This window comes from Narcine bancroftii, chromosome 8 (genome assembly GCF_036971445.1).
Source record: "Narcine bancroftii isolate sNarBan1 chromosome 8, sNarBan1.hap1, whole genome shotgun sequence".
In the NCBI taxonomy this organism is placed as follows: Eukaryota; Metazoa; Chordata; class Chondrichthyes; order Torpediniformes; family Narcinidae; genus Narcine; species Narcine bancroftii.
Genome location: NC_091476.1, coordinates 117440638 through 117465361, shown reverse-complemented (window position 1 = coordinate 117465361; position 24724 = coordinate 117440638).

The following is a 24724-nucleotide window of genomic DNA, read 5'->3' as shown; positions in this document are numbered from 1 at the left end:
GAATCAGATATGGGGAAACAGAGGCCGGGAATCAGAGGCAGGGAAACAGAGGCGGGGAATCAGATATGGGGAATCAGAGGTGGGGAATTAGAGGTTGCGAATCAGAGGCGGGGAATCAGAGGCTGGGAATCAGAGGCAGGAAATCGGATGTGCGGAATCAGAGATGGGGAATCAGAGGCAGGGAATCAGAATCAGAAGCAGGGAATCAGTGGCAGGGAATCAGAGGCCGGGAATAAAAGGCGGGGAATCAGAGGCAGGGAATCGGATGTGCGGAATCAGAGATGGGGAATCAGAGGTGGGGATTCAGAGGTGGTGAATCAGAGAAGGGGAATCAGAGGCTGGGAATCAGAGGCAGGGAATCAGATGCAGGGAATCAGAGGCGGGGAATCATAGCTGGCGAATTAGAGGAGGGGAATCAGAGTTGGGGAATCAGAGGCGGGGAATCAGATATGGGGAAACAGAGGCGGGGAATCAGAGGTGGGGAAACAGAGGCGGGGAATCAGATATGGGGAATCAGAGGTGGGGAATCAGGGGCAGGGAATCAGTGGCAGGGAATCAGACGCGGGGAATCAGAGGCGGGGAATCAGAGGCGGGGAATCAGAGGCGGGGAATCAGAGGCAGGGAATCGGATGTGCGGAATCAGAGATGGGGAATCAGAGGTGGGGATTCAGAGGTGGTGAATCAGAGAAGGGGAATCAGAGGCTGGGAATCAGAGGCAGGGAATCAGACGCAGGGAATCAGAGGCGGGGAATCATAGCTGGCGAATTAGAGGAGGGGAATCAGAGTTGGGGAAACAGAGGCGGGGAATCAGATATGGGGAATCAGAGGTGGGGAATCAGGGGCAGGGAATCAGTGGCAGGGAATCAGAGGCGGGGAATCATAGCTTGCGAATTAGAGGAAGGGAATCAGAGTTGGGGAAACAGAGGCGGGGAATCAGATATGGGGAATCAGAGGTGGGGAATCAGGGGCAGGGAATCAGTGGCAGGGAATCAGACGCGGGGAATCAGAGACGGGGAATCAGAGGCAGGGAATCACACACGGGGAATCAGAGGCGGGGAATCAGAGATGGGGAATCAGAGGCGGGGAATCAGAGGCAGGGAATCAGAGGCCGGGAATCAGATGCTGGGAATAAGAGGCCGGGAATCAGAGGTGGGGAAACAGAGGTGGGGAATCAGATATGGGGAATCAGAGGTGGGGAATCAGAGGCGGGGAATCAGTGGCAGGGAATCAGAGGCCGGGAATAAAAGGCGGGGAATCAAAGCTGGGGAATCAGAGGCGGGGAATCAGAGTTGGGGAATCAGAGGAGGGGAATCAGATATGGGGAAACAGAGGCCGGGAATCAGAGGCAGGGAAACAGAGGCGGGGAATCAGATATGGGAAATCAGAGGTGGGGAATTAGAGGTTGCGAATCAGAGGCGGGATATCAGTGGCGGGGAATCAGAGGCAGGGAATCGGATGTGCGGAATCAGAGATGGGGAATCAGAGCTGGGGATTCAGAGGTGGTGAATCAGAGAAGGGGAATCAGAGGCTGGGAATCAGAGGCAGGGAATCAGACGCAGGAAATCAGAGGTGGGGAATCATAGCTGGCGAATTACAGGAGGGGAATCAGAGTTGGGGAATCAGAGGCGGGGAATCAGATATGGGGAAACAGAGGCGGGGAATCAGAGGCGGGGAAACAGAGGCGGGGAATCAGATATGGGGAATCAGAGGTGGGGAATCAGAGGCAGGGAATCAGATGTGCGGAATCAGAGATGGGGAATCAGAGGCAGGGAATCAGAATCAGAAGCAGGGAATCAGAGGCCGGGAATCAGAGGCCTGAATCAGATGCTGGGAATCAGAGGCCTGGAATCAGAGGCGGGGAATCAGAGGCAGGGAATCAGATGCGGGGAATCAGAGGCGGGGAATCAGAGCTGGGGAATCAGAGGCAGGGTATTAGAGTTGGGGAACCAGAGGCGGGGAATCAGATATGGGGAAACAGAGGTGGGGAATCAGAGGCGGGGAAACAGAGGCAGGGAATCAGATATGGGGAATCAGAGGCGGGGAATCAGAGGTGGGGAATCATAGGCAGGGAATCGGATTTGCGGAATCAGATATGGGGAATCAGAGGCCGGGAATCAGAGGTGGTGAATCAGATATGGAGAATCAGAGGCGGGGAATCAGAGGCAGGGAATCAGACGCAGGGAATCAGAGGTGGGCAATCAGAGGCGGGGAATCAGATATGGGGAATCAGAGCTGGGGAATCAGAGGCGGGGAAACAGGCGGGGAATCAGATATGGGGAATCAGAGGTGGGGCATCAGAGGTTGTGAATCACAGATGGGGAATTAGAGGCGGGGAATCAGAGGCAGGGAATCAGACGCGGGGAATCAGAGGCGGGGATTCAGAGCTGGGGAATCAGAAGCGGGGAATCAGAGTTGGGGAATCAGAGGCGGGGAATCAGATATGGGGAATCAGAGGCAGGGAATCAGAGGCGGGGAATCAGAGGCAGGGAATCAGACGTGGGGAATCTGAGGCGGGGAATCAGAGCTGGGGAATCAGAGGTGGGGAATCAGAGTTGGGGAATCAGAGGCAGGGAATTGGATGTGCGGAATCAGAGATGGGGAATCAGAGGTGGGGAATCAGAGGCAGTGAATCAGAGATGGGGAATCAGAGGCGGGGAATCAGAGGCAGGAAATCAGACACGGGGATTCAGAGGCTGGGAATCAGACGGGGGGAATCAAAGGCGGGGAATCAGAGCTGGGGAATCTGATGCAGGGAATCAGAGTTGGGGATTCAGAGGCGGGGAATCAGATATGGGGAAACAGAGGCGGGGAATCAGAGGCGGGAAAACAGAGGCGGGGATTTAGATATGGGGAATCAGAGGTGGGGAATCAGAGGTGGTGAATCAGTGGGGGAATCACAGGCGGGGAATCAGAGGCAGGGAATAGAACGCGGGGAATCAGAGGCAGGGAATCAGAGCTGGGGAATCAGAGGCGGGGAATCAGAGTTGGGGCATCAGAGGTGGGGAATTAGATATAGGGAAACAGAGGCGGGGAATCAGAGGCGGGGAAACAGAGGCGGGGAATCAGATATGGGGAATCAGAGGTGGGGAATCAGAGGCAGGGAATCAGATGTGCGGAATCAGAGATGGGGAATCAGAGGCAGGGAATCAGAATCAGAAGCGGGGAATCAGAGGCCGGGAATAAGAGGCCGGGAATCAGATGCTGGGAATAAGAGGCCGGGAATCAGAGGTGGGGAATCAGAGTCCGGGAATCAGAGATGGGGATTCAGAGGCGGGGAATGAGATATGGAGAATCAGAGGCGGGGAATCAGAGGCGGGGAAACAGAGGTGGGGAATCAGATATGGGGAATCAGAGGTGGCGAATCAAAGGCGGTGAATCAGAGATGGGGAATCAGAGGCGGGGAATCAGAGGCAGGGAATCAGATGCGGGGAATCAGAGGCGTGGAATCGGAGCTGGCGAATCAGAGGCGGGGAATCAGAGGTGGGCAATCAGAGGCGGGGAATCAGATATGGGGAATCAGAGGCGGGGAATCAGAGGTGGGGAAACAGAGGCGGGGAATCAAATATAGGGAATCAGAGGTGGGGAATCAGAGGTTGTGAATCAGAGATGGGGAATCAAGGCGGGGAATCAGAGGCAGGGAATCAGACGCGGGGAATCAGAGGCGGGGATTCAGAGCTGGGGAATCAGAGGCGGGGAATCAGAGTTGGGGAATCAGAGGCAGGGAATCAGATATGGGGAATCAGAGGCGGGGAATCAGAGGCGGGGAAACAGAGGCGGGGAATCAGATATGGGGAATCAGAGGTGGGGAATTAGATATAGGGAAACAGAGGCGGGGAATCAGAGGCGGGGAAACAGAGGCGGGGAAACAGAGGCGGGGAATCAGATATGGGGAATCAGAGGTGGGGAATCCGAGGTTGGGAATCAGAGGCAGGGAATCAGAGGCGGGGAATCAGAGGCGGGGAATCAGAGGAAGGGAATCAGATGTGCGGAATCGGAGATGGGGAATCAGAGGCAGGGAATCAGAGGCGGGGAATCAGAGGCGGGGAATCAGAGGCCGGGAATCAGATATGGGGAAACAGAGGCGGGGAATCCGAGGCGGGGAAACAGAGGCGGGGAATCAGATATGGGGAATCAGAGGTGGGGAATCAGAGGTTGGGAATCAGAGGCAGGGAATCAGAGGCTTGGAATCAGATGCAGGGAATCAGATGCGGGGAATCAGAGGCGGGGAATCAGAGCTGGGGAATCAGAGGTGGGGAATCAGATTTGGGGAATCAGAGGCGGGGACTTAGATATTGGGAAACAGAGGCGGGGAATCAGAGGCGGGGAAACCCAGGCGGGGAATCAGATATGGGGAATCAGAGGTGGGGAATCAGAGGCAAGGAATCAGATGTGCGGAATCAGAGATGGGGAATCAGAGGCAGGGAATCAGAATCAGAAGCAGGGAATCAGAGGCCGGGAATCAGAGGCCGGAATCAGAGGCGGGGAATCAGCGGCAGGGAATCAGATGCGGGGAATCAGAGGCGGGGAATCAGAGCTGGGGAATCAGAGGCGGGGTATTAGAGTTGGGGAATCAGAGGCGGGGAATCAGATATGGGGAAACAGAGGTGGGGAATCAGAGGCGGGGAAACAGAGGCAGGGAATCAGATATGGGGAATCAGAGGCGGGGAATCAGAGGTGGGGAATCATAGGCAGGGAATCGGATGTGCGGAATCAGAGATGGGGAATCAGAGGCCGGGAATCAGAGGTGGTGAGTCAGAGATGGGGAATCAGAGGCGGGGAATCAGAGGCAGGGAATCAGACGCGGGGAATCAGAGGTGGGCAATCAGAGGCGGGGAATCAGATATGGGGAATCAGAGGCGGGGTATCAGAGGCGGGGAAACAGAGGCGGGGAATCAGATATGGGGAATCAGAGGTGGGGCATCAGAGGTTGTGAATCACAGATGGGGAATCAGAGGCGGGGAATCAGAGGCAGGGAATCAGACGCGGGGAATCAGAGGCGGGGATTCAGAGCTGGGGAATCAGAGGCGGGGAATCAGAGTTGGGGAATCAGAGGCGGGGAATCAGATATGGGGAATCAGAGGCAGGGAATCAGAGGCGGGAAAACAGAGGCGGGGAATCAGATATGGGGAATCAGAGGCGGGGAATCAGAGGCAGGGAATCAGACACGGGGAATCAGAGGCGGGGAATCAGAGATGGGGAATCAGAGGCGGGGAATCAGAGGCAGGGAATCGGATGTCGGGAATCAGAGGCGGGAAATCAGAGCTGGGGAATCAGAGGCGGGGAATCAGAGTTGGGGAATCAGAGGCGGCGAAGCAGATATGGGGAAATAGAGGCGGGGAATCAGATATGGGGAATCAGAGGCGGGGAATCAGATATGGGGAATCAGAGACTGGGAATCAGAGGGGGGGAAACAGAGGCGGGGAATAAGATATGGAGAATCAGAGGTGGGGAATCAGGGGCGGGGAATCAGTGGCAGGGAATCAGAGGCGGGGAATCAGAGGCGGGGAATCAAAGGAAGGGAATCAGACACGGGGAATCAGAGGTGGGGAATCAGAGATGGGGAATCAGAGGCGGGGAATCACAGGCAGGGAATCAGACGCGGGGAATCAGAGGCGGGGAATCAGAGCTGGGGAATCAGAGGTGTGGAATCAGAGTCGGGGAATCAGAGGCAGGGAATCGGTTGTGCGGAATCAGAGATGGGGTATCAGATGTGGGGAATCAGAGGCAGTGAATCAGAGATGGGGAATCAGAGGCGGAGAATCAGAGGCAAGAAATCAGACGGGGATTCAGAGGCTGGGAATCAGACGGGGGGAATCAAAGGCGGAGAATCAGAGCTGGTGAATCAGAGGCAGGGAATCAGAGTTGGGGATTCAGAGGCGGGGAATCAGATATGGGGAAACAGAGGCGGGGAATGAGAGGCGGGCAAGCAGAGGCGGGGAATTAGATATGGGGAATCAGAGGTGGGGAATCAGAGGTGGTGAATCAGAGATGGGGAATCACAGGAGGGGAATCAGAGGCAGCGAATAGAACGCGGGGAATCAGAGGCAGGGAATCAGAGCTGGGGAATCAGAGGCGGGGAATCAGATATGGGGAAACAGAGGCGGGGAATCAGAGGCGGGGAAACAGAGGCGGGGAATCAGACATGGGGAATCTATTGCGGGGAATCAGAGGCGGGGAATCAGAGCTGGGGAATCAGAGGCGGGGAATCAGAGTTGGGGCATCAGAGGTGGGGAATTAGATATGGGGAAACAGAGGCGGGGAATCAGAGGCGATGAAACAGAGGCGGGGAATCAGATATGGGGAATCAGAGGTGGGGAATCAGAGGCAGGGAATCAGATGTGCGGAATCAGAGATGGGGAATCAGAGGCAGGGAATCAGAATCAGAAGCGGGGAATCAGAGGCCGGGAATCAGAGGCCGGGAATCAGATGCTGGGAATAAGAGGCCGGGAATCAGAGGTGGGGAATCAGAGTCCGGGAATCAGAGATGGGGATTCAGAGGCGGGGAATGAGATATGGAGAATCAGAGGCGGGGAATCAGAGGCGGGGAAACAGAGGTGGGGAATCAGATATGGAGAATCAGAGGTGGGGAATCAAAGGCGGTGAATCAGAGATGGGGAATCAGAGGCAGGGAATCAGAGGCAGGGAATCAGATGCGGGGATTCAGAGGCGGGGAATCAGAGCTGGCGAATCAGAGGCGGGGAATCAAAGGTGGGCAATCAGAGCCGGGGAATCAGATATGGGGAATCAGAGGCGGGGAATCAGAGGCGGGGAAACAGAGGCGGGGAATCAGATATGGGGAATCAGAGGTGGGGAATCAGAGGTTGTGAATCAGAGATGGGGAATCAAGGCGGGGAATCAGAGGGAGGGAATCAGACGCGGGGAATCAGAGGCGGGGTTTCAGAGCTGGGGAATCAGAGGCGGGGAATCAGAGTTGGGGAATCAGAGGCAGGGATTCAGATATGGGGAATCAGAGGCGGGGAATCAGAGGCGGGGAAACAGAGGCGGGGAATCAGATATGGGGAATCAGAGGTGGGGAATCAGGGGCAGGGAATCAGTGGCAGGGAATCAGAGGCGGGGAATCTGAGGCGGGGAATCAGAGGCAGGGAATCAGACACGGGGAATCAGAGGCGGGGAATCAGAGATGGCGAATCAGAGGCGGGGAATCAGAGGCAGGGAATCGGACGCCGGGAATCAGAGGCGGGGAATCAGAGTTGGGGAATCAGAGGCGGGGAATCAGAGTTGGGGAATCAGAGGCGGGGAATCAGATATGGGGAAATAGAGGCGGGGAATCAGATATGGGGAATCAGAGGTGTGGAATCAGAGGTTGGGAATCAGAGGCAGGGAATCAGATATGGGGAAATAGAGGCGGGGAATCAGATATGGGGAATCAGAGGTGTGGAATCAGAGGCGGGGAAACAGAGGCGGGGAATCAGATATGGGGAATCAGAGGTGGCGAATCAAAGGCGGTGAAACAGAGATGGGGAATCAGGGCAGGGAATCAGAGGCAGGGAATCAGAGCTGGGGAAACAGAGGCGGGGAATCAGATATGGGGAATCAGAGGTGGGCAATCAGAGGCGGGGAATCAGATATGGGGAATCAGAGGTGGGGAATCAGAGGCGGGAAAACAGGCGGGGAATCAGATATGGGGAATCAGAGGTGGGGCATCAGAGGTTGTGAATCACAGATGGGGAATTAGAGGCGAGGAATCAGAGGCAGGGAATCAGACGCGGGGAATCAGAGGCGGGGATTCAGAGCTGGGGAATCAGAAGCGGGGAAACAGAGTTGGGGAATCAGAGGCGGGGAATCAGATATGGGGAATCAGAGGCAGGGAATCAGAGGCGGGGAATCAGAGGCAGGGTTCAGACGTGGGGAATCTGAGGCGGGGAATCAGCGCAGGGGAATCAGATGTGGGGAATCAGAGTTGGGGAATCAGAGGCAGGGAATTGGATGTGCGGAATCAGAGATGGGGAATCAGAGGTGGGGAATCAGAGGCGGTGAATCAGAGATGGGGAATCAGAGGCGGGGAATCAGAGGCAGGAAATCAGACACGGGGATTCAGAGGCTGGGAATCAGACGGGGGGAATCAAAGGCGGGGAATCAGAGCTGGGGAATCTGAGGCAGGGAATCAGAGTTGGGGATTCAGAGGCGGGGAATCAGATATGGGGAAACAGAGGCGGGGAATCAGAGGCGGGAAAACAGAGGCGGGGAATTAGATATGGGGAATCAGAGGTGGGGAATCAGAGGTGGTGCATCAGTGGGGGAATCACAGGCGGGGAATCAGAGGCAGGGAATAGAACGCGGGGAATCAGAGGCAGGGAATCAGAGCTGGGGAATCAGAGGCGGGGAATCATAGTTGGGAATCAGAGGCGGGGAATCAGATATGGGGAAACAGAGGCGGGGAATCAGAGGCGGGGAAACAGAGGCGGGGAATCAGATATGGGGAATCGGATGCAGGGAATCAGAGGCGGGGAATCAGAGCTGGGGAATCAGAGGCGGGGAATCAGAGTTGGGGCATCAGAGGTGGGGAATTAGATATAGGGAAACAGAGGCGGGGAATCAGAGGCGGGGAAACAGAGGCGGGGAATCAGATATGGGGAATAAGAGGTGGGGAATCAGAGGCAGGGAATCAGATGTGCGGAATCAGAGATGGGGAATCAGAGGCAGGGAATTAGAATCAGAAGCGGGGAATCAGAGGCCGTGAATAAGAGGCCGGGAATCAGATGCTGGGAATAAGAGGCCGGGAATCAGAGGTGGGGAATCAGAGTCCGGGAATCAGAGATGGGGATTCAGAGGCGGGGAATGAGATATGGAGAATCAGAGGCGGGGAATCAGAGGCGGGGAAACAGAGGTGGGGAATCAGATATGGGGAATCAGAGGTGGCGAATCAAAGGCGGTGAATCAGAGATGGGGAATCAGAGGCGGGGAATCAGAGGCAGGGAATCAGATGCGGGGAATCAGAGGCGGGGAATCGGAGCTGGCAAATCAGAGGCGGGGAATCAGAGGTGGGCAATCAGAGGCGGGGAATCAGATATGGGGAATCAGAGGCGGGGAATCAGAGGCGGGGAAACAGAGGCGGGGAATCAAATATAGGGAATCAGAGGTGGGGAATCAGAGGTTGTGCATCAGAGATGGGGAATCAAGGCGGGGAATCAGAGGCAGGGAATCAGACGCGGGGAATCAGAGGCGGGGATTCAGAGCTGGGGAATCAGAGGCGGGGAATCAGAGTTGGGGAATCAGAGGCAGGGAATCAGATATGGGGAATCAGAGGCGGGGAATCAGAGGCGGGGAAACAGAGGCGGGGAATCAGATATGGGGAATCAGAGGTGGGGAATTAGATATAGGGAAACAGAGGCGGGGAATCAGAGGCGGGGAATCTGAGGCGGGGAATCAGAGGCAGGGAATCAGACACGGGGAATCAGAGGCGGGGAATCAGAGATGGCGAATCAGAGGCGGGGAATCAGATATGGGGAATCAGAGGCGGGGAATCAGAGGCGGGGAATCAGAGGCAGGGAATCGGACGCCGGGAATCAGAGGCGGGGAATCAGAGTTGGGGAATCAGAGGCGGGGAATCAGAGTTGGGGAATCAGAGGTGGGGAATCAGATATGGGGAAATAGAGGCGGGGAATCAGATATGGGGAATCAGAGGTGTGGAATCAGAGGTTGGGAATCAGAGGCAGGGAATCAGAGGCGGGGAAACAGAGGCGGGGAATCAGATATGGGGAATCAGAGGTGGCGAATCAAAGGCGGTGAAACAGAGATGGGGAATCAGGGCAGGGAATCAGAGGCAGGGAATCAGAGCTGGGGAAACAGAGGCGGGGAATCAGATATGGGGAATCAGAGGTGGGGAATCAGGGGCGGGGAATCAGTGGCAGGGAATCAGAGCTGGGGAATCAGAGGTGGGGAATCAGAGTTGGGGAAACAGAGGCGGGGAATCAGATATGGGGAATCAGAGGTGGGGAATCAGGGGCGGGGAATCAGTGGCAGGGAATCAGAGGCCGGGAATAAAAGGCGGGGAATCAGAGCTGGGGAATCAGAGGCGGGGAATCAGAGTTGGGGAATCAGAGGAGGGGAATCAGATATGGGGAAACAGAGGCCGGGAATCAGAGGCAGGGAAACAGAGGCGGGGAATCAGATATGGGGAATCAGAGGTGGGGAATTAGAGGTTGCGAATCTGAGGCGGGGAATCAGAGGCTGGGAATCAGAGGCAGGAAATCGGATGTGCGGAATCAGAGATGGGGAATCAGAGGTGGGGATTCAGAGGTGGTGAATCAGAGAAGGGGAATCAGAGGCTGGGAATCAGAGGCAGGGAATCAGACGCAGGGAATCAGAGGCGGGGAATCATAGCTGGCGAATTAGAGGAGGGGAATCAGAGTTGGGGAATCAGAGGCGGGGAATCAGATATGGGGAAACAGAGGCGGGGAATCAGAGGTGGGGAAACAGAGGCGGGGAATCAGATATGGGGAATCAGAGGTGGGGAATCAGAGGCAGGGAATCAGTGGCAGGGAATCAGACGCGGGGAATCAGAGGCAGGGAATCAGAGGCGGGGTATCAGAGGCGGGGAATCAGAGGCAGGGAATCGGATGTGCGGAATCAGAGATGGGGAATCAGAGGTGGGGATTCAGAGGTGGTGAATCAGAGAATTGGAATCAGAGGCTGGGAATCAGAGGCAGGGAATCAGACGCAGGGAATCAGAGGCGGGGAATCATAGCTGGCGAATTAGAGGAGGGGAATCAGAGTTGGGGAATCAGAGGCGGGGAATCATATATGGGGAATCAGAGGTGGGGAATCAGGGGCAGGGAATCAGTGGCAGGGAATCAGAGGCGGGGAATCATAGCTGGCGAATTAGAGGAAGGGAATCAGAGTTGGGGAAACAGAGGCGGGGAATCAGATATGGGGAATCAGAGGTGGGGAATCAGGGGCAGGGAATCAGTGGCAGGGAATCAGACGCGGGGAATCAGAGACGGGGAATCAGAGGCAGGGAATCAGACACGGGGAATCAGAGGCGGGAATCAGAGATGGGGAATCAGAGGCGGGGAATCAGAGGCAGGGAATCAGAGGCCGGGAATAAGATGCTGGGAATAAGAGGCCGGGAATCGGAGGTGGCGAAACAGAGGCGGGGAATCAGATATGGGGAATCAGAGGTGGGGAATCAGAGGCGGGGAATCAGTGGCAGGGAATCAGAGGCCGGGAATAAAAGGCGGGGAATCAAAGCTGGGGAATCAGAGGCGGGGAATCAGAGTTGGGGAATCAGAGGAGGGGAATCAGATATGGGGAAACAGAGGCCGGGAATCAGAGGCAGGGAAACAGAGGCGGGGAATCAGATATGGGAAATCAGAGGTGGGGAATTAGAGGTTGCGAATCAGAGGCGGGATATCAGAGGCGGGGAATCAGAGGCAGGGAATCGGATGTGCGGAATCAGAGATGGGGAATCAGAGGTGGGGATTCAGAGGTGGTGAATCAGAGAAGGGGAATCAGAGGCTGGGAATCAGAGGCAGGGAATCAGACACAGGGAATCAGAGGCGGGGAATCATAGCTGGCGAATTAGAGGAGGGGAATCAGAGTTGGGGAATCAGAGGCGGGGAATCAGATATGGGGAAACAGAGGCGGGGAATCAGAGGCGGGGAAACAGAGGCGGGGAATCAGATATGGGGAATCAGAGGTGGGGAATCAGAGGCAGGGAATCAGATGTGCGGAATCAGAGATGGGGAATCAGAGGCAGGGAATCAGAATCAGAAGCAGGGAATCAGAGGCCGGGAATCAGAGGCCGGAATCAGATGCTGGGAATCAGAGGCCTGGAATCAGAGGCGGGGAATCAGAGGCAGGGAATCAGATGCGGGGAATCAGAGGCGGGGAATCAAAGCTGGGGAATCAGAGGCAGGGTATTAGAGTTGGGGAATCAGAGGCGGGGAATCAGATATGGGGAAACAGAGGTGGGGAATCAGAGGCGGGGAAACAGAGGCAGGGAATCAGATATGGGGAATGAGAGGCGGGGAATCAGAGGTGGGGAATCATAGGCAGGGAATCGGATGTGCGGAATCAGAGATGGGGAATCAGAGGCCGGGAATCAGAGGTGGTGAATCAGATATGGGGAATCAGAGGCGGGGAATCAGAGGCAGGGAATCAGACGCGGGGAATCAGAGGTGGGCAATCAGAGGCGGGGAATCAGATATGGGGAATCAGAGGCGGGGAATCAGAGGCGGGGAAACAGGCGGGGAATCAGATATGGGGTATCAGATGTGGGGAATCAGAGGCAGTGAATCAGAGATGGGGAATCAGAGGCGGAGAATCAGAGGCAAGAAATCAGACGGGGATTCAGAGGCTGGGAATCAGACGGGGGGAATCAAAGGCGGAGAATCAGAGCTGGTGAATCAGAGGCAGGGAATCAGAGTTGGGGATTCAGAGGCGGGGAATCAGATATGGGGAAACAGAGGCGGGGAATGAGAGGCGGGCAAGCAGAGGCGGGGAATTAGATATGGGGAATCAGAGGTGGGGAATCAGAGGTGGTGAATCAGAGATGGGGAATCACAGGAGGGGAATCAGAGGCAGCGAATAGAACGCGGGGAATCAGAGGCAGGGAATCAGAGCTGGGGAATCAGAGGCGGGGAATCAGATATGGGGAAACAGAGGCGGGGAATCAGAGGCGGGGAAACAGAGGCGGGGAATCAGACATGGGGAATCTATTGCGGGGAATCAGAGGCGGGGAATCAGAGCTGGGGAATCAGAGGCGGGGAATCAGAGTTGGGGCATCAGAGGTGGGGAATTAGATATGGGGAAACAGAGGCGGGGAATCAGAGGCGATGAAACAGAGGCGGGGAATCAGATATGGGGAATCAGAGGTGGGGAATCAGAGGCAGGGAATCAGATGTGCGGAATCAGAGATGGGGAATCAGAGGCAGGGAATCAGAATCAGAAGCGGGGAATCAGAGGCCGGGAATCAGAGGCCGGGAATCAGATGCTGGGAATAAGAGGCCGGGAATCAGAGGTGGGGAATCAGAGTCCGGGAATCAGAGATGGGGATTCAGAGGCGGGGAATGAGATATGGAGAATCAGAGGCGGGGAATCAGAGGCGGGGAAACAGAGGTGGGGAATCAGATATGGAGAATCAGAGGTGGGGAATCAAAGGCGGTGAATCAGAGATGGGGAATCAGAGGCAGGGAATCAGAGGCAGGGAATCAGATGCGGGGATTCAGAGGCGGGGAATCAGAGCTGGCGAATCAGAGGCGGGGAATCAAAGGTGGGCAATCAGAGCCGGGGAATCAGATATGGGGAATCAGAGGCGGGGAATCAGAGGCGGGGAAACAGAGGCGGGGAATCAGATATGGGGAATCAGAGGTGGGGAATCAGAGGTTGTGAATCAGAGATGGGGAATCAAGGCGGGGAATCAGAGGGAGGGAATCAGACGCGGGGAATCAGAGGCGGGGTTTCAGAGCTGGGGAATCAGAGGCGGGGAATCAGAGTTGGGGAATCAGAGGCAGGGATTCAGATATGGGGAATCAGAGGCGGGGAATCAGAGGCGGGGAAACAGAGGCGGGGAATCAGATATGGGGAATCAGAGGTGGGGAATCAGGGGCAGGGAATCAGTGGCAGGGAATCAGAGGCGGGGAATCTGAGGCGGGGAATCAGAGGCAGGGAATCAGACACGGGGAATCAGAGGCGGGGAATCAGAGATGGCGAATCAGAGGCGGGGAATCAGAGGCAGGGAATCGGACGCCGGGAATCAGAGGCGGGGAATCAGAGTTGGGGAATCAGAGGCGGGGAATCAGAGTTGGGGAATCAGAGGCGGGGAATCAGATATGGGGAAATAGAGGCGGGGAATCAGATATGGGGAATCAGAGGTGTGGAATCAGAGGTTGGGAATCAGAGGCAGGGAATCAGATATGGGGAAATAGAGGCGGGGAATCAGATATGGGGAATCAGAGGTGTGGAATCAGAGGCGGGGAAACAGAGGCGGGGAATCAGATATGGGGAATCAGAGGTGGCGAATCAAAGGCGGTGAAACAGAGATGGGGAATCAGGGCAGGGAATCAGAGGCAGGGAATCAGAGCTGGGGAAACAGAGGCGGGGAATCAGATATGGGGAATCAGAGGTGGGCAATCAGAGGCGGGGAATCAGATATGGGGAATCAGAGGTGGGGAATCAGAGGCGGGGAAACAGGCGGGGAATCAGATATGGGGAATCAGAGGTGGGGCATCAGAGGTTGTGAATCACAGATGGGGAATTAGAGGCGAGGAATCAGAGGCAGGGAATCAGACGCGGGGAATCAGAGGCGGGGATTCAGAGCTGGGGAATCAGAAGCGGGGAAACAGAGTTGGGGAATCAGAGGCGGGGAATCAGATATGGGGAATCAGAGGCAGGGAATCAGAGGCGGGGAATCAGAGGCAGGGTTCAGACGTGGGGAATCTGAGGCGGGGAATCAGCGCAGGGGAATCAGAGGTGGGGAATCAGAGTTGGGGAATCAGAGGCAGGGAATTGGATGTGCGGAATCAGAGATGGGGAATCAGAGGTGGGGAATCAGAGGCGGTGAATCAGAGATGGGGAATCAGAGGCGGGGAATCAGAGGCAGGAAATCAGACACGGGGATTCAGAGGCTGGGAATCAGACGGGGGGAATCAAAGGCGGGGAATCAGAGCTGGGGAATCTGAGGCAGGGAATCAGAGTTGGGGATTCAGAGGCGGGGAATCAGATATGGGGAAACAGAGGCGGGGAATCAGAGGCGGGAAAACAGAGGCGGGGAATTAGATATGGGGAATCAGAGGTGGGGAATCAGAGGTGGTGCATCAGTGGGGGAATCACAGGCGGGGAATCAGAGGCAGGGAATAGAACGCGGGGAATCAGAGGCAGGGAATCAGAGCTGGGGAATCAGAGGCGGGGAATCATAGTTGGGAATCAGAGGCGGGGAATCAGATATGGGGAAACAGAGGCGGGGAATCAGAGGCGGGGAAACAGAGGCGGGGAATCAGATATGGGGAATCGGATGCAGGGAATCAGAGGCGGGGAATCAGAGCTGGGGAATCAGAGGCGGGGAATCAGAGTTGGGGCATCAGAGGTGGGGAATTAGATATAGGGAAACAGAGGCGGGGAATCAGAGGCGGGGAAACAGAGGCGGGGAATCAGATATGGGGAATAAGAGGTGGGGAATCAGAGGCAGGGAATCAGATGTGCGGAATCAGAGATGGGGAATCAGAGGCAGGGAATTAGAATCAGAAGCGGGGAATCAGAGGCCGTGAATAAGAGGCCGGGAATCAGATGCTGGGAATAAGAGGCCGGGAATCAGAGGTGGGGAATCAGAGTCCGGGAATCAGAGATGGGGATTCAGAGGCGGGGAATGAGATATGGAGAATCAGAGGCGGGGAATCAGAGGCGGGGAAACAGAGGTGGGGAATCAGATATGGGGAATCAGAGGTGGCGAATCAAAGGCGGTGAATCAGAGATGGGGAATCAGAGGCGGGGAATCAGAGGCAGGGAATCAGATGCGGGGAATCAGAGGCGGGGAATCGGAGCTGGCAAATCAGAGGCGGGGAATCAGAGGTGGGCAATCAGAGGCGGGGAATCAGATATGGGGAATCAGAGGCGGGGAATCAGAGGCGGGGAAACAGAGGCGGGGAATCAAATATAGGGAATCAGAGGTGGGGAATCAGAGGTTGTGCATCAGAGATGGGGAATCAAGGCGGGGAATCAGAGGCAGGGAATCAGACGCGGGGAATCAGAGGCGGGGATTCAGAGCTGGGGAATCAGAGGCGGGGAATCAGAGTTGGGGAATCAGAGGCAGGGAATCAGATATGGGGAATCAGAGGCGGGGAATCAGAGGCGGGGAAACAGAGGCGGGGAATCAGATATGGGGAATCAGAGGTGGGGAATTAGATATAGGGAAACAGAGGCGGGGAATCAGAGGCGGGGAATCTGAGGCGGGGAATCAGAGGCAGGGAATCAGACACGGGGAATCAGAGGCGGGGAATCAGAGATGGCGAATCAGAGGCGGGGAATCAGATATGGGGAATCAGAGGCGGGGAATCAGAGGCGGGGAATCAGAGGCAGGGAATCGGACGCCGGGAATCAGAGGCGGGGAATCAGAGTTGGGGAATCAGAGGCGGGGAATCAGAGTTGGGGAATCAGAGGCGGGGAATCAGATATGGGGAAATAGAGGCGGGGAATCAGATATGGGGAATCAGAGGTGTGGAATCAGAGGTTGGGAATCAGAGGCAGGGAATCAGAGGCGGGGAAACAGAGGCGGGGAATCAGATATGGGGAATCAGAGGTGGCGAATCAAAGGCGGTGAAACAGAGATGGGGAATCAGGGCAGGGAATCAGAGGCAGGGAATCAGAGCTGGGGAAACAGAGGCGGGGAATCAGATATGGGGAATCAGAGGTGGGGAATCAGGGGCGGGGAATCAGTGGCAGGGAATCAGAGCTGGGGAATCAGAGGTGGGGAATCAGAGTTGGGGAAACAGAGGCGGGGAATCAGATATGGGGAATCAGAGGTGGGGAATCAGGGGCGGGGAATCAGTGGCAGGGAATCAGAGGCCGGGAATAAAAGGCGGGGAATCAGAGCTGGGGAATCAGAGGCGGGGAATCAGAGTTGGGGAATCAGAGGAGGGGAATCAGATATGGGGAAACAGAGGCCGGGAATCAGAGGCAGGGAAACAGAGGCGGGGAATCAGATATGGGGAATCAGAGGTGGGGAATTAGAGGTTGCGAATCTGAGGCGGGGAATCAGAGGCTGGGAATCAGAGGCAGGAAATCGGATGTGCGGAATCAGAGATGGGGAATCAGAGGTGGGGATTCAGAGGTGGTGAATCAGAGAAGGGGAATCAGAGGCTGGGAATCAGAGGCAGGGAATCAGACGCAGGGAATCAGAGGCGGGGAATCATAGCTGGCGAATTAGAGGAGGGGAATCAGAGTTGGGGAATCAGAGGCGGGGAATCAGATATCGGGAAACAGAGGCGGGGAATCAGAGGCGAGGAAACAGAGGCGGGGAATCAGATATGGGGAATCAGAGGTGAGGAATCAGAGGCAGGGAATCAGATGTGCGGAATCAGAGATGGGGAATCAGAGGCAGGGAATCAGAATCAGAAGCAGGGAATCAGTGGCAGGGAATCAGAGGCCGGGAATAAAAGGCGGGGAATCAGAGGCAGGGAATCGGATGTGCGGAATCAGAGATGGGGAATCAGAGGTGGGGATTCAGAGGTGGTGAATCAGAGAAGGGGAATCAGAGGCTGGGAATCAGAGGCAGGGAATCAGATGCAGGGAATCAGAGGCGGGGAATCATAGCTGGCGAATTAGAGGAGGGGAATCAGAGTTGGGGAATCAGAGGCGGGGAATCAGATATGGGGAAACAGAGGCGGGGAATCAGAGGTGGGGAAACAGAGGCGGGGAATCAGATATGGGGAATCAGAGGTGGGGAATCAGAGGCAGGGAATCAGTGGCAGGGAATCAGACGCGGGGAATCAGAGGCAGGGAATCAGAGGCGGGGTATCAGAGGCGGGGAATCAGAGGCAGGGAATCGGATGTGCGGAATCAGAGATGGGGAATCAGAGGTGGGGATTCAGAGGTGGTGAATCAGAGAAGGGGAATCAGAGGCTGGGAATCAGAGGCAGGGAATCAGACGCAGGGAATCAGAGGCGGGGAATCATAGCTGGCGAATTAGAGGAGGGGAATCAGAGTTGGGGAATCAGAGGCGGGGAATCATATATGGGGAATCAGAGGTGGGGAATCAGGGGCAGGGAATCAGTGGCAGGGAATCAGAGGCGGGGAATCATAGCTGGCGAATTAGAGGAAGGGAATCAGAGTTGGGGAAACAGAGGCGGGGAATCAGATATGGGGAATCAGAGGTGGGGAATCAGGGGCAGGGAATCAGTGGCAGGGAATCAGACGCGGGGAATCAGAGACGGGGAATCAGAGGCAGGGAATCAGACACGGGGAATCAGAGGCGGGAATCAGAGATGGGGAATCAGAGGCGGGGAATCAGAGGCAGGGAATCAGAGGCCGGGAATAAGATGCTGGGAATAAGAGGCCGGGAATCAGAGGTGGCGAAACAGAGGCGGGGAATCAGATATGGGGAATCAGAGGTGGGGAATCAGAGGCGGGGAATCAGTGGCAGGGAATCAGAGGCCGGGAATAAAAGGCGGGGAATCAAAGCTGGGGAATCAGAGGCGGGGAATCAGAGTTGGGGAATCAGAGGAGGGGAATCAGATATGGGGAAACAGAGGCCGGGAATCAGAGGCAGGGAAACAGAGGCGGGGAATCAGATATGGGAAATCAGAGGTGGGGAATTAGAGGTTGCGAATCAGAGGCGGGATATCAGAGGCGGGGAATCAGAGGCAGGGAATCGGATGTGCGGAATCAGAGATGGGGAATCAGAGGTGGGGATTCAGAGGTGGTGAATCAGAGAAGGGGAATCAGAGGCTGGGAATCAGAGGCAGGGAATCAGACACAGGGAATCAGAGGCGGGGAATCATAGCTGGCGAATTAGAGGAGGGGAATCAGAGTTGGGGAATCAGAGGCGGGGAATCAGATATGGGGAAACAGAGGCGGGGAATCAGAGGCGGGGAAACAGAGGCGGGGAATCAGATATGGGGAATCAGAGGTGGGGAATCAGAGGCAGGGAATCAGATGTGCGGAATCAGAGATGGGGAATCAGAGGCAGGGAATCAGAATCAGAAGCAGGGAATCAGAGGCCGGGAATCAGAGGCCGGAATCAGATGCTGGGAATCAGAGGCCTGGAATCAGAGGCGGGGAATCAGAGGCAGGGAATCAGATGCGGGGAATCAGAGGCGGGGAATCAAAGCTGGGGAATCAGAGGCAGGGTATTAGAGTTGGGGAATCAGAGGCGGGGAATCAGATATGGGGAAACAGAGGTGGGGAATCAGAGGCGGGGAAACAGAGGCAGGGAATCAGATATGGGGAATGAGAGGCGGGGAATCAGAGGTGGGGAATCATAGGCAGGGAATCGGATGTGCGGAATCAGAGATGGGGAATCAGAGGCCGGGAATCAGAGGTGGTGAATCAGATATGGGGAATCAGAGGCGGGGAATCAGAGGCAGGGAATCAGACGCGGGGAATCAGAGGTGGGCAATCAGAGGCGGGGAATCAGATATGGGGAATCAGAGGCGGGGAATCAGAGGCGGGGAAACAGGCGGGGAATCAGATATGGGGAATCAGAGGTGGGGCATCAGAGGTTGTGAATCACAGATGGGGAGTTAGAGGCGGGGAATCAGAGGCAGGGAATCAGACGCGGGGAATCAGAGGCGGGGATTCAGAGCTGGGGAATCAGAAGCGGGGAATCAGAGTTGGGGAATCAGAGGCGGGGAATCAGATATGGGGAATCAGAGGCAGGGAATCAGAGGCGGGGAATCAGAGGCAGGGAATCAGACGTGGGGAATCTGAGGCGGGGAATCAGAGCTGGGGAATCAGAGGTGGGGAATCAGAGTTGGGGAATCAGAGGCAGGGAATTGGATGTGCGGAATCAGAGATGGGGAATCAGAGGTGGGGAATCAGAGGCGGTGAATCAGAGATGGGGAATCAGAGGCGGGGAATCAGAGGCAGGAAATCAGACATGGGGATTCAGAGGCTGGGAATAAGACGGGGGGAATCAAAGGCGGGGAATCAGAGCTGGGGAATCTGAGGCAGGGAATCAGAGTTGGGGATTCAGAGGCGGGGAATCAGATATGGGGAAACAGAGGCGGGGAATCAGAGGCGGGCAAACAGAGGCGGGGAATTAGATATGGGGAATCAGAGGTGGGGAATCAGAGGTGGTGAATCAGTGATGGGGAATCACAGGCGGGGAATCAGAGGCAGGGAATAGAATGCGGGGAATCAGAGGCAGGGAATCAGAGCTGGGGAATCAGAGGCGGGGAATCAGAGTTGGGGAATCAGAGGAGGGGAATCAGATATGGGGAAACAGAGGCCGGGAATCAGAGGCAGGGAAACAGAGGCGGGGAATCGGATATGGGGAATCAGAGGTGGGGAACTAGAGGTTGCGAATCAGAGGCGGGGAATCAGAGGCTGGGAATCAGAGGCGGGAATCGGATGTGCGGAATCAGAGATGGGGAATCAGAGGTGGGGATTCAGAGGTGGTGAATCAGAGAAGGGGAATCAGAGGCTGGGAATCAGAGGCAGGGAATCAGACGCAGGGAATCAGAGGCGGGGAATCATAGCTGGCGAATTAGAGGAGGGGAATCAGAGTTGGGGAATCAGAGGCGGGGAATCAGATATCGGGAAACAGAGGCGGGGAATCAGAGGCGGGGAAACAGAGGCGGGGAATCAGATATGGGGAATCAGAGGTGGGGAATCAGAGGCAGGGAATCAGATGTGCGGAATCAGAGATGGGGAATCAGAGGCAGGGAATCAGAATCAGAAGCAGGGAATCAGTGGCAGGGAATCAGAGGCCGGGAATAAAAGGCGGGGAATCAGAGGCAGGGAATCGGATGTGCGGAATCAGAGATGGGGAATCAGAGGTGGGGATTCAGAGGTGGTGAATCAGAGAAGGGGAATCAGAGGCTGGGAATCAGAGGCAGGGAATCAGATGCAGGGAATCAGAGGCGGGGAATCATAGCTGGCGAATTAGAGGAGGGGAATCATAGTTGGGGAATCAGAGGCGGGGAATCAGATATGGGGAAACAGAGGCGGGGAATCAGAGGTGGGGAAACAGAGGCTGGGAATCAGATATGGGGAATCAGAGGTGGGGAATCAGGGGCGGGGAATCAGTGGCAGGGAATCAGACGCGGGGAATCAGAGGCGGGGAATCAGAGGCGGGGAATCAGAGGCGGGGAATCAGAGGCAGGGAATCGGATGTGCGGAATCTGAGATGGGGAATCAGAGGTGGGGATTCAGAGGTGGTGAATCAGAGAAGGGGAATCAGAGGCTGGGAATCAGAGGCAGGGAATCAGACGCAGGGAATCAGAGGCGGGGAATCATAGCTGGCGAATTAGAGGAGGGGAATCAGAGTTGGGGAATCAGAGGCGGGGATTCATATATGGGGAATCAGAGGTGGGGAATCAGGGGCAGGGAATCAGTGGCAGGGAATCAGAGGCGGGGAATCATAGCTGGCGAATTAGAGGAAGGGAATCAGAGTTGGGGAAGCAGAGGCGGGGAATCAGATATGGGGAATCAGAGGTGGGGAATCAGGGGCAGGTTATCAGTGGCAGGGAATCAGACGCGGGGAATCAGAGACGGGGAATCAGAGGCAGGGAATCAGACACGGGGAATCAGAGGCGGGGAATCAGAGATGGGGAATCAGAGGCGGGGAATCAGAGGCAGGGAATCAGAGGCCGGGAATCAGATGCTGGGAATAAGAGGCTGGGAATCAGAGGTGGGGAAACAGAGGCGGGGAATCAGATATGGGGAATCAGAGTTGGGGAATCAGAGGCGGGGAATCAGTGGCAGGGAATCAGAGGCCGGGAATAAAAGGCGGGGAATCAAAGCTGGGGAATCAGAGGCGGGGAACCAGAGTTGGGGAATCAGAGGAGGGGAATCAGATATGGGGAATCAGAGGCGGGGAATCAGAGGCGGGGAAACAGGCGGGGAATCAGATATGGGGAATCAGAGGTGGGGCATCAGAGGTTGTGAATCACAGATGGGGAGTTAGAGGCGGGGAATCAGAGGCAGGGAATCAGACGCGGGGAATCAGAGGCGGGGATTCAGAGCTGGGGAATCAGAAGCGGGGAATCAGAGTTGGGGAATCAGAGGCGGGGAATCAGATATGGGGAATCAGAGGCAGGGAATCAGAGGCGGGGAATCAGAGGCAGGGAATCAGACGTGGGGAATCTGAGGCGGGGAATCAGAGCTGGGGAATCAGAGGTGGGGAATCAGAGTTGGGGAATCAGAGGCAGGGAATTGGATGTGCGGAATCAGAGATGGGGAATCAGAGGTGGGGAATCAGAGGCGGTGAATCAGAGATGGGGAATCAGAGGCGGGGAATCAGAGGCAGGAAATCAGACATGGGGATTCAGAGGCTGGGAATAAGACGGGGGGAATCAAAGGCGGGGAATCAGAGCTGGGGAATCTGAGGCAGGGAATCAGAGTTGGGGATTCAGAGGCGGGGAATCAGATATGGGGAAACAGAGGCGGGGAATCAGAGGCGGGCAAACAGAGGCGGGGAATTAGATATGGGGAATCAGAGGTGGGGAATCAGAGGTGGTGAATCAGTGATGGGGAATCACAGGCGGGGAATCAGAGGCAGGGAATAGAATGCGGGGAATCAGAGGCAGGGAATCAGAGCTGGGGAATCAGAGGCGGGGAATCAGAGTTGGGGAATCAGAGGAGGGGAATCAGATATGGGGAAACAGAGGCCGGGAATCAGAGGCAGGGAAACAGAGGCGGGGAATCGGATATGGGGAATCAGAGGTGGGGAACTAGAGGTTGCGAATCAGAGGCGGGGAATCAGAGGCTGGGAATCAGAGGCGGGAATCGGATGTGCGGAATCAGAGATGGGGAATCAGAGGTGGGGATTCAGAGGTGGTGAATCAGAGAAGGGGAATCAGAGGCTGGGAATCAGAGGCAGGGAATCAGACGCAGGGAATCAGAGGCGGGGAATCATAGCTGGCGAATTAGAGGAGGGGAATCAGAGTTGGGGAATCAGAGGCGGGGAATCAGATATCGGGAAACAGAGGCGGGGAATCAGAGGCGGGGAAACAGAGGCGGGGAATCAGATATGGGGAATCAGAGGTGGGGAATCAGAGGCAGGGAATCAGATGTGCGGAATCAGAGATGGGGAATCAGAGGCAGGGAATCAGAATCAGAAGCAGGGAATCAGTGGCAGGGAATCAGAGGCCGGGAATAAAAGGCGGGGAATCAGAGGCAGGGAATCGGATGTGCGGAATCAGAGATGGGGAATCAGAGGTGGGGATTCAGAGGTGGTGAATCAGAGAAGGGGAATCAGAGGCTGGGAATCAGAGGCAGGGAATCAGATGCAGGGAATCAGAGGCGGGGAATCATAGCTGGCGAATTAGAGGAGGGGAATCATAGTTGGGGAATCAGAGGCGGGGAATCAGATATGGGGAAACAGAGGCGGGGAATCAGAGGTGGGGAAACAGAGGCTGGGAATCAGATATGGGGAATCAGAGGTGGGGAATCAGGGGCGGGGAATCAGTGGCAGGGAATCAGACGCGGGGAATCAGAGGCGGGGAATCAGAGGCGGGGAATCAGAGGCGGGGAATCAGAGGCAGGGAATCGGATGTGCGGAATCTGAGATGGGGAATCAGAGGTGGGGATTCAGAGGTGGTGAATCAGAGAAGGGGAATCAGAGGCTGGGAATCAGAGGCAGGGAATCAGACGCAGGGAATCAGAGGCGGGGAATCATAGCTGGCGAATTAGAGGAGGGGAATCAGAGTTGGGGAATCAGAGGCGGGGATTCATATATGGGGAATCAGAGGTGGGGAATCAGGGGCAGGGAATCAGTGGCAGGGAATCAGAGGCGGGGAATCATAGCTGGCGAATTAGAGGAAGGGAATCAGAGTTGGGGAAGCAGAGGCGGGGAATCAGATATGGGGAATCAGAGGTGGGGAATCAGGGGCAGGTTATCAGTGGCAGGGAATCAGACGCGGGGAATCAGAGACGGGGAATCAGAGGCAGGGAATCAGACACGGGGAATCAGAGGCGGGGAATCAGAGATGGGGAATCAGAGGCGGGGAATCAGAGGCAGGGAATCAGAGGCCGGGAATCAGATGCTGGGAATAAGAGGCTGGGAATCAGAGGTGGGGAAACAGAGGCGGGGAATCAGATATGGGGAATCAGAGTTGGGGAATCTGAGGCGGGGAATCAGTGGCAGGGAATCAGAGGCCGGGAATAAAAGGCGGGGAATCAAAGCTGGGGAATCAGAGGCGGGGAACCAGAGTTGGGGAATCAGAGGAGGGGAATCAGATATGGGGAAACAGAGGCCGGGAATCAGAGGCAGGGAAACAGAGGCGGGGAATCAGATATGGGAAATCAGAGGTGGGGAATTAGAGGTTGCGAATCAGAGGCGGGATATCAGAGGCGGGGAATCAGAGGCAGGGAATCGGATGTGCGGAATCAGAGATGGGGAATCAGAGGTGGGGATTCAGAGGTGGTGAATCAGAGAAGGTGAATCAGAGGCTGGGAATCAGAGGCAGGGAATCAGACGCAGGGAATCAGAGGCGGGGAATCATAGCTGGCGAATTAGAGGAGGGGAATCAGAGTTGGGGAATCAGAGGCGGGGAATCAGATATGGGGAAACAGAGGCGGGGAATCAGAGGCGGGGAAACAGAGGCGGGGAATCAGATATGGGGAATCAGAGGTGGGGAATCAGAGGCAGGGAATCAGATGTGCGGAATCAGAGATGGGGAATCAGAGGCAGGGAATCAGAATCAGAAGCAGGGAATCAGAGGCCGGGAATCAGAGGCCGGAATCAGATGCTGGGAATCAGAGGCCTGGAATCAGAGGCGGGGAATCAGAGGCAGGGAATCAGATGCGGGGAATCAGAGGCGGGGAATCAGAGCAGGGGAATCAGAGGCAGGGTATTAGAGTTGGGGAATCAGAGGCGGGGAATCAGATATGGGGAAACAGAGGTGGGGAATCAGAGGCGGGGAAACAGAGGCAGGGAATCAGATATGGGGAATCAGAGGCGGGGAATCAGAGGTGGGGAATCATAGGCAGGGAATCGGATGTGCGGAATCAGAGATGGGGAATCAGAGGCCGGGAATCAGAGGTGGTGAATCAGATATGGGGAATCAGAGGCGGGGAATCAGAGGCAGGGAATCAGATGCGGGGA